The following is a 9,690-nucleotide window of genomic DNA, read 5'->3' on the forward strand; positions in this document are numbered from 1 at the left end:
AAAGGAGAAAAATTAAACACGAAAGAAGAATTACATATTTATCTAAATTATAACAAAGATCCTCACAACATATTAAATATTAATCTAAAAAACAAATACCTTCTTTGAAAAAATATTAAACACAAAATAATAATCAAAGTTACAACTTAGTCATATAAATTTAACATATGTTTAAATGGTCAACATTTGTATATTTAGTCGTTTGTTTATTATTAAGTTAGAGGTTAATGTTCACACTATAGATGGTTTATAACTAAACACTCTGAAATATAAGAATTTCAAAAAGTGTTTTAGTTCACGATTAATTATTCTAACATAAAGATAACCCTATAATGTGGAGTACGTAATCTGCCACTGAAGTGGTTGAAATCGTATCTCAGTGACATATATCAGTTTGGATAAATTTCCAATGTTCAGTCACAGACAGTTCCTTTGAATCAGGGGGTCCACCATGGATCTATCCTTGGACCTGTACTGTTCTTAGTTTATTTAGAGGACACCCTTTTAAAGGAAGTGCAATCCACTCGAGGCTTAGGAATATATCTCGATAGAGGATTAACTTGGACCGATCATATTGAGCATGTACGTGCAAGGGTTGCTTCAGGCGTTTTTGCCCTGAGGAATTTGGCACAGGTTTGCTCTTTTGACGTTCTAAGGATGGTCTATTTTGGCCTTTTATATCCCCATTTTACCTACGGCATACGCATTTGGAGTAGATGTGCCAGGACCAGATTCAACAAAGTTTTCAGGCTTCAGAAAAAAGTCATTATAATCATATGCAAATTGAATCCTTGAGAGTTGTGCCGCGATGCTTTCAGGGAGCTTGGTTTTCTGACTTTACCCTGCGTCTATATCTTGGATGTAGCTCTGTATTGCCGATTCCGATGTGAGTTAGTGCGTAGCAGGGACGTCCACATGTATGATAATAGAGGTGGGGACAGCTACAGGATGCAACATCATAGAACACTGGCAGCTGAACAACTTCCTTCACAAGCTAGTGTCAGATTAATTAATAATCTCCGTGAGAGCATAAAAAATGTTAACAACCTAACCCTGCTTAAAGCTCGATTAATGGACCTTTTAGTGTCTGAAGTGTTTTAATCAGTAGATGAGTTCATGTTACGCCGCTGGGACCACTAATGTTTCGTAACTTAGTACCGATACTGAAGCCATGTATGAATGAGAGGGAGAATGTAATTTAATGTATGTATGCGAGCAATGAATGAATCGTAAAATAGCAAACTGCAGGAATTTTGGCTTTGTTTATTGACGTTTGCAAATACAATGTAAAATTGTTTGAAAGCAATAGAAATATGATTGATTTGATATTATCAGACCTTTACTGTCCATAATATTCTGGCTCTATGAACAAAAACTTGTTGTTGCCGAAAATTAAATATTATAGGTGTGATGATAGATTAATCAAGTGGTTTAAAACATATCTCGAAGACCGAGTTCAGATTACGAAGTTGTGAATTGAGGCATCTCCAGATCCCATCAAGCAGAGAGGTGTACCTCAGGGGGTTTGCTTAGGGCCTGTGCTCTTCAATAGTATCCATTTAATTTTACCAGTTATGTGCAGAACTGCACAGTCTATTAGTTCGCAGATGGTTGCCAACTTGGCTCGCCTTATACCTTATGCCACCTTTTCCACCGCGGCCATTTAAATAAACAATGCTGATTTGGAAAATATCGAAAAGTGGTCAACCGAAATGGGCTAAAACTAAACATAGATGAATGCACTGTCGTTCATGTAGCAATAAAACCTGTAATATAGAATCTAAGTGAGAGGGGAGTGACTGTCATTTTTTTGGCGAGAGTATGGAGCTATGTGGCAAGATAATACTCTTGGCGTTGTGCTAATGTCTGAGCTCGATATTTCCAATCGTGTATCTTATCTCACTTCAATCGGTGCCGTTAGTAGGCTCATAACTCTGTATAGATACATACATATTCTGCCACAATCTGTTAGGATGGATCTCATGCGATCTTTGATCTTGTCAGTGTCTGTTTACTGTTATACAGCTTACGGAACAAGTACAAAGGATCCAAGACTCTGCAATACCTGTCATTTATTGCGTAAATCGCTTTAAAAATTTGGTTTCTTATCGAAATAAACTGAACATGCTGACAAACATGTAATGCTATGCAACGTAATGACGAACTGCATGATGTACAAGCCCATGGAACTTAGGTATCGCAGGATCTATGCGAGAGGCTTCAGTACAGAGATGATATCTCTAAGTGCAGTACTCGCCATTGTAAACAGCTTTACTCGTACTTCCGCATAGAGAGAAAGGAAGTGGGTTGCAGGAATTTATTAAACCACGTATCAAGGATTTACAAATCTCTATCCGAATTCCTCAGAGATTTTGTCTCTGTGAATATTTACATGAGCAGATCGAAAATCTATTCATTACGTAGTCATAAGATTTTTGTAAGTTAGTTATTAAAACCATTATTAAATCGCTCAAATTAAAGGCAATTTATTTATTTAAATACATTTCCGAATAGTAAAGGTATTCTGATAATATATGTAACAACAACTGGACGTTCAACATTACTTATTCCTTTCATTGTGAAGCAGCTACTTGGAGTAAATAGCAATTTTATAATAATTGAGCTTCAGGTGTGTAATGACGTAAATGAATAGTTCACAACTGCAGGTTTACACTTGAGTAGAAATCAGGTCGAACCAAAATTACCAGTGTGCGTGCCTTGCCCTGCACCTAAACTGAATCCTGTCCTGGAAGCTGAGAGTGTTAATGCCATAGAATTACTAAAGAACAAAACCTTATCAGGCCTTTATTGGCTTTGGAAAATACTATTAAAACGTGCTAAAAATGTATTTCCCACTCTTAATCACATTTTATGTCATCTTTTATACAAGATATTATCCTTCGGTGCTTAAAAGTTTACACCTGTTCCACTTTTCAAAATAAAGACAGAAGAAACTATTGGAATGTTATCGTCCTGTTTCCAAGGTTCATCATTTTTTAAATTATTTTGAAATGATATTTTAAAATCTTTTAATGCCTTTTCTCACGGAAACAACATAATTTCCTATAAACAAATCATCACTCAAGCAATCACTAATCCAGTAAACAAGTGGTTACCTGTCTGTATGGCCATGAGAGGGTGATTGATGTGATGATGGACATCTCAAAATCCTTTGAATGTGTCAGCCACTCAGGATTCATTCAGTTTTGAGGAGTCCTGCCCACTTTAGAGCATTTACTTTTTGTTTGTATACAACTTTATAGACGAAATACACTTTTATTTACAGTTTAATGCTCGGTGGCAGAAAGAAATTGGGTTCTTTTTACCAGTATTTACTGGAGTGATCTTTTCTTTTTAAGTCACACAACCATCTTATTCGGTTTATGATGGGGTTTTTAATAATTATAATTTTAGCTTTGCACTGCGGAACCATAAATTAAATGCAAATTGCAAAGAAACCGATACTCCAAGCTCAAAATACCAACTGCAGAGGTGAACTTAATATTGAGGACGCATTATTATTTAAGGTAATGATCACATAATATAAAAACATTAAAGCAGATGTACAATTACTCTCTACCAAAATAGTTGTCTCAGTCAACTAATGGTGAACAGAAACTGTGACATGTAGGTGTCTCGGTTACACATATCCTGAACTGAAGCTGGTTCTTAGAAATGGGTCGACTTTTTAGGTGATATGAAACGAGCTTATATATTACTTATGACACCAACTACGTAAGTCAAGTTGTTCATAAGATTGTATTTATCCATATAAACAATGACAATCGTTTTTAGCAAATGTACATGTTACAACATTTTACAGTAGGAGATGAACATTACACGTCAAGGCAGGAGCTTTGTAATGCCCAACAACATCAATTGGAAGAAGGTTGTGAACTGGTGTGTTTATGTGTAGTTAATGCGTCAAGTTTAGGTTGTGATCATCGTTTTTGTTTATTTTAATGGCTCTGTGCGTGATTTTTGGTGGTTGGGGGCAACATCTAAGTTAATATTGAAAACGGGAGATTGTTTATGATTGTTCAGGGAAATTGACTTAATTAAATTCATAAGCCAATTCATAATATGTGCATATACTTCATATTTGGGTATTCTGTTTTTGTGAAATACAAAAATAAACAGCATCAATCAAAACATTGAGAGCTGAGTAATAGTACGTTTGCGTTTTGCAAAAATGTATGTTGTACTTGAACGATGGTTTTATGAAAACTTACCCGTAACAGAAGAAATACATTAACAGCGTCTCTTTTCTAGGTAAATCATCAATAACGTACATAAAAGTCGTTGGCAGAAACCTTAATCACCACCCACAGTTTCCATATTCCACAAAACTTTCTATGCTGCCTTAACCTAAATATTTTCTGTTCTGGGCTATATCAATTCGCGCTGCACAAGACTCCTCCAAGGTATTACACAAGACTCCTAATTCTGGCGTCAAGACCTAGGAGATCTGTATCAGCATCTTTGTGGAAAATATGGTGAGTATCTCTCTGTTCCATGGTATAATTCATACTCCTCCCTACAGAAGGCATCCCCATAACTCTCAAATAATTTATACTGATAAACAAATAATTAGTGTAATTGAGGTCACAACAAATATTTGGAGGTATTCTTGAACCTCCACTCTTTATAATAGTCTTACTATTCAAATATCAATCATGGGGACAGTAATAAACATTCTTTATTTGTCTTCTTAATTGGCCACAAGTACTATTTCCAGATTTTGTTTTTAAATTAGATCATCTTGTTCGGTACTTTTAAAAATAACGTATACCATAACTTTCCAATAGAAAAATTTAAATAATTTAAAGGTCCATGTCGTAAATATTAAAAACTTTCTATTGTTTTGAAACTCATTAATAATCTTTATGGTAGAAATATTTTCTCTTTATTACGTAATATTTTTAAATGTGTTAATTTATTTATCTAATGGTATACTTCAAACAAGTAAATAAAATATAAATCAAATAAAAATTATTAATTTCATCAACATAAATTGTAGTATTTGGAATGCCACGAAAATTTGTTACAGTTTTTAAACATGCATATTAATGCAAAGAGACTATGTTTGTATATGAAATAAATGCGATAAAATTAAAAAAAATAAGTAAATTATACTCTCCATGTCAATTAGATAATTTACGGCCCAAACTAATCGGACGATATAACAGAGGAATACTATTAGAAATTTGAATAGATATGGTAATCTTATGTTGTATTATTCCTTTAAACAAAAATGGTATAAGAGCATACACTAAAAATTGTGTTAACAAGTATCGGTTAAACTTAAACATTTGAATGGATTTTGAAAAAGTAATAAAAATATTACAGAAAATAAAATTATTTTGATCAAATTGTAATTAAATTATTATTTTGTGTATAAATTATTGAGTAAAGAAATAATAAAAAGGAAAATAATAATTTCAATTGATAATATAAAATAGATTGAGTAATTACTAAACAGTATGATGCACTATAATGGTTTTAAAAGTGATTTTTATTGATTAATTAGGACTTGATTAAAACGAATAAACTTCTGCTTAAAAGAAATCCAGGCAGCAACTATAGCCTCTCTTCAAAATATTACATTAAAATATTTATAAGTTTCACAAATAGTATGAAAACTATTTATCCGAAATACAATAAAAGAATTAAATCTTAGTAATACACCAATTTAAATTGATTTTTTACAGGAAAAATATTTTATGAATACAAATCATACTCTTGGCATCGCAAGGTTCCGAATAACCCTTTTCAAGATTATTGTATAAACAGCAGTTATTTGTCTAAGGTTAAAGAACATTTGTGATTGCAATGTTTGTAAAAGGGCTAAAATACATCTTAGTTAACACTAAAGAAGGTCATGGAAACTTTTATTAGGATATTATGTTTGTAATGTAAATGCTTATGGCAGTTCTTTATATAGTTCAACAATTACAATGAGCTACTTGTATAATAGTTTTATACAAATGTTTTCTTGAGAAGCCAATAAAATATAGTCCTTTTAAATTTTATAATGCCAGTTACAGAATTATGATATATCTTTATTACATATACATCATTAAATCTCCTTTTTATTTGACTTTCAATTCCTTCCTAAAACCCTTTCCTAGAAATATTATGTATAGTTATATTTGTACATAAAGCCTCCATACCAATATTAGGGACCATTTAAGTTCCAATACTAACAAAACATTTAAAAAACTGTAAATTATTCATTACATATCAATCGTTGACTTTTAAAGTAACTATTTTCTAGTTTATAGGTAATCTAATCAATAAAATTTACCTTTTTTACAATAAATATATACAAAATAATAATTCTCTATATAATCTTCCCTTTATATGGAAAAGATATCTCATATATTGTTTTAAATTCCGTTTAATATTCTACATAATTAACTTCTTAAAATTATAAATACCTGTAATAGTGTAAATTGTACGATTTGTATTCATTACTTATTTAATAGCTCCCGAATATTTGTCTATATCAATTTATATTTTTGAAACCATATTCAAATGTCGTTTTTCTCTACATCTTTTGAAAAAGATTCATTTAAGAGAATTTTTTAGGTTAAACGTCATTGGATTTTATACACTACAGCCAAATATGTTTAATACATGAATAATTTTTGCCTTGTTTAATTTTATCGAATTAAAGTTAGAAACGTAATAAACCTATTGTAGAAATCAAAGACTTCCAACATACTTATTACAATAAAAGAATAAATTTATTATAAAATTTATTTGATTAATTTATAATTTTATCTATGAACAACGGGTGGCCACCCTAATCCCTGCTTTAGTTGCTATGCCTTTATCAGATTTTTATTAGGTTTTTCGATAAATTTAAGTGGAAATTTTAAAAAATTTCGATACTAAAATTCTAAAATTTTCGTCATATTTAGTATTGGACAATGTTTGTCCAAAATTATTTCTTAGGAATGAAAAATCTCGAAAAGCTATGCAAATGATGAAAGAAGCTCTTCATACTTTAAAACCTTGTAAAAATTATCTTGTTAATAACAGAAGAGTATTCTCCTCAAAAACGTATTACGAGTGGAAATCATTAATTTCTTTATATTTATGTATAGTATATTCGTAAGGAAATAACACTTAATTATGCAATAGCTATATTTAATAAAAAACATTTAACATTGAATTACAAAGCAGCATTAAAAGTATGCCATAATACATCATACAATACTATAAATTATATTATATATTTTAATGTACCACAGTATAGACACAGTATAACATAATACTTGACGTATACATAATTTCCAAACGTTATTCTAGTCAACACATTCATTACAGAAACCATTATTTCAATAAAGACTAATAAATTATAATGTATTTTTCTACACTTATTAATTCTAATTCTTTAGTGTAACCTAATATACAGATAATAAAAACATGTAGGTATTTTGATTAAAATATAAAATTTTTAAAACATTATTTTAATGCAAGGCAGTTTCATTAAATGTAAAGTAGATGGCATATTAACAAATAAAATTTAAATAGTGATAGTAAAAATAAAGTTTACGTAACCTCTTCTTGAAAGTTAACACATAAAATGACATTTTTATAAAACAGTAATACATTACGTATAATTCAAACGGCACTTTTAATATAAATTAGTAATTAAATAACAGTAATAAAAGGCAAAACGTGTTTCAGTAATATTTCTCCAACACATTTTCGTGATAAAAAACTGTTTAATAAAAGCAATGAGTAATATACAGGTCTACCATATTATAGTAATGTACACTTACTATAGCAAAATGTAGGATACAGCCACAAGAATACAGATTTTGTTTAAAAATATTTTTACACAATTCTTTGTAGACACTTGAAATTGTAAAGTGATACACGAGATCAGAAACACTACGTTTCGAATTCTACAAACTGAACTCTTCCTCTGGTGGATAAATAACCTAACACCAGATTGCAATCGAAGTTAAAATAACCATATCCTACAAGAGCGTTATAACACGCATACAGGAGGGGTAACTCAACATCACTTTCGTTTGACTTTGCGAATTTTGTATGCAATTTAACATTAAAAAATGACAGTAAATTATACAGAACTAGCTTAGCATATGGATGTTGTTACATATTGTCTTGATACATTTTTAATGAATAACATATATGTGTATTCTCCAGAACAGATGTTATTCCAAATAAATATTCCTAATACAATATTGAACATATCGAATTCCAATCTCTACTTTTTTCTATTTTAATGTAACCTTTTTATAACATGCATACTTTACTCGACATACTTAGTATAAAAATTAATTACTTTCAAATTAATTGTTCTGAAAAGAGTACATTTAATGTGTTCTTCCAGCAAAGAACAGTTATTTCATTTTCGTTGGTGATAGTTACGTAATTGGAAGTCCTCACCAATATCAGTGAAGGTTTACTTTGGTTATACCTCTGAATTAAACTTGCCTTAAATAAAAAAATCTTCGTAAGACAAACATTGATCGCTTAGTATAATATTTACTTTGGCAAAAAGTCCATAATGTTCTTTAAGTATGTATTTTATTTCAGGTTGTAAATCTTCTTAACCAGATATACAAATTTCTATTCTTATTTTGACTTCCACGAACAACTACATTTTTTCAATTTTATTTTATCCTTGGCATTTTCTATCACTAAAAACTGTTGATTGTGTGTTTTTGGGATAGTTTTAATTATAATGATGCGTTTTAGCCAACACATACACGTACATGTAACATAACCTAAGGTTATAAATTAAAGTTCTTGGACTCATTGGGAATTTGCAGATTTGAAAATAATTAATAGTTGAATAGTCAGTTCAGTTTTAAGGAACAAAGTGTTTACTACTTTCTTTTCTGTGGGGTACAATATTGTTTGCATGATAGCCATAAAACATAGCTATTTTTACCCACAGTAGAAATTTTACAGAAGAAAAACACTTAGCACTTGATTATAAATCAAAATAGTTAAACATTGTAGAGGAACCAAAGTATTAGATATTTTAGTTTGTATTAATCATATTTTCTTTTCATTACATGAAACCAGCCAAAAATATGGCTTTGAAATAGCAGTTAAACTAGCATCTACTAAAATGACGATCGCGGCTCTCAAAAAAGCTCGTACTGTGCGAGGAGGGCTAGCTCAAGGTCATGAGTACAATCACTGTTTTCCGCGTCTTGCGCCAGCAGAAATGCGTCCTTGATAGATTTGAGTCATTGATCTCGTACTTACTACTTAAATCGAACAATTCAAGTGAAATGTATCAAATATATTTTTTACACTCACTGACATTTTAACATTGCATTGGGCTATTTATTATTTATATAAAAATAACAGAGAAAATAAATAAAATTAATGAAATTAATTTAAACAATTGTGAGAAAAGTATATTGGTATTAGAAAAAGCTAAATGTAGTAAATATTGGCAGCAATATATTTTATTTGGTTCTATATTGGGATATTGGTATACGAATAATAAAATCAAACAACAATTTTATTAACGCATTAAAAGTTGACTCTATCCTACTGATTTTTAATTTAATCCAATGCATAGTGAGTTTAATGGAGGGAAAGGAAGAAAAGACGAGTGCCAGTAAGAAAAATAAAAATCAGGGGCACAGCTACTGAACACGCAAGAAACAGCAGGGGCGAGAAACGTGAAGC

The sequence above is a fragment of the Homalodisca vitripennis genome, chromosome X (assembly GCF_021130785.1).
Source record: "Homalodisca vitripennis isolate AUS2020 chromosome X, UT_GWSS_2.1, whole genome shotgun sequence".
In the NCBI taxonomy this organism is placed as follows: Eukaryota; Metazoa; Arthropoda; class Insecta; order Hemiptera; family Cicadellidae; genus Homalodisca; species Homalodisca vitripennis.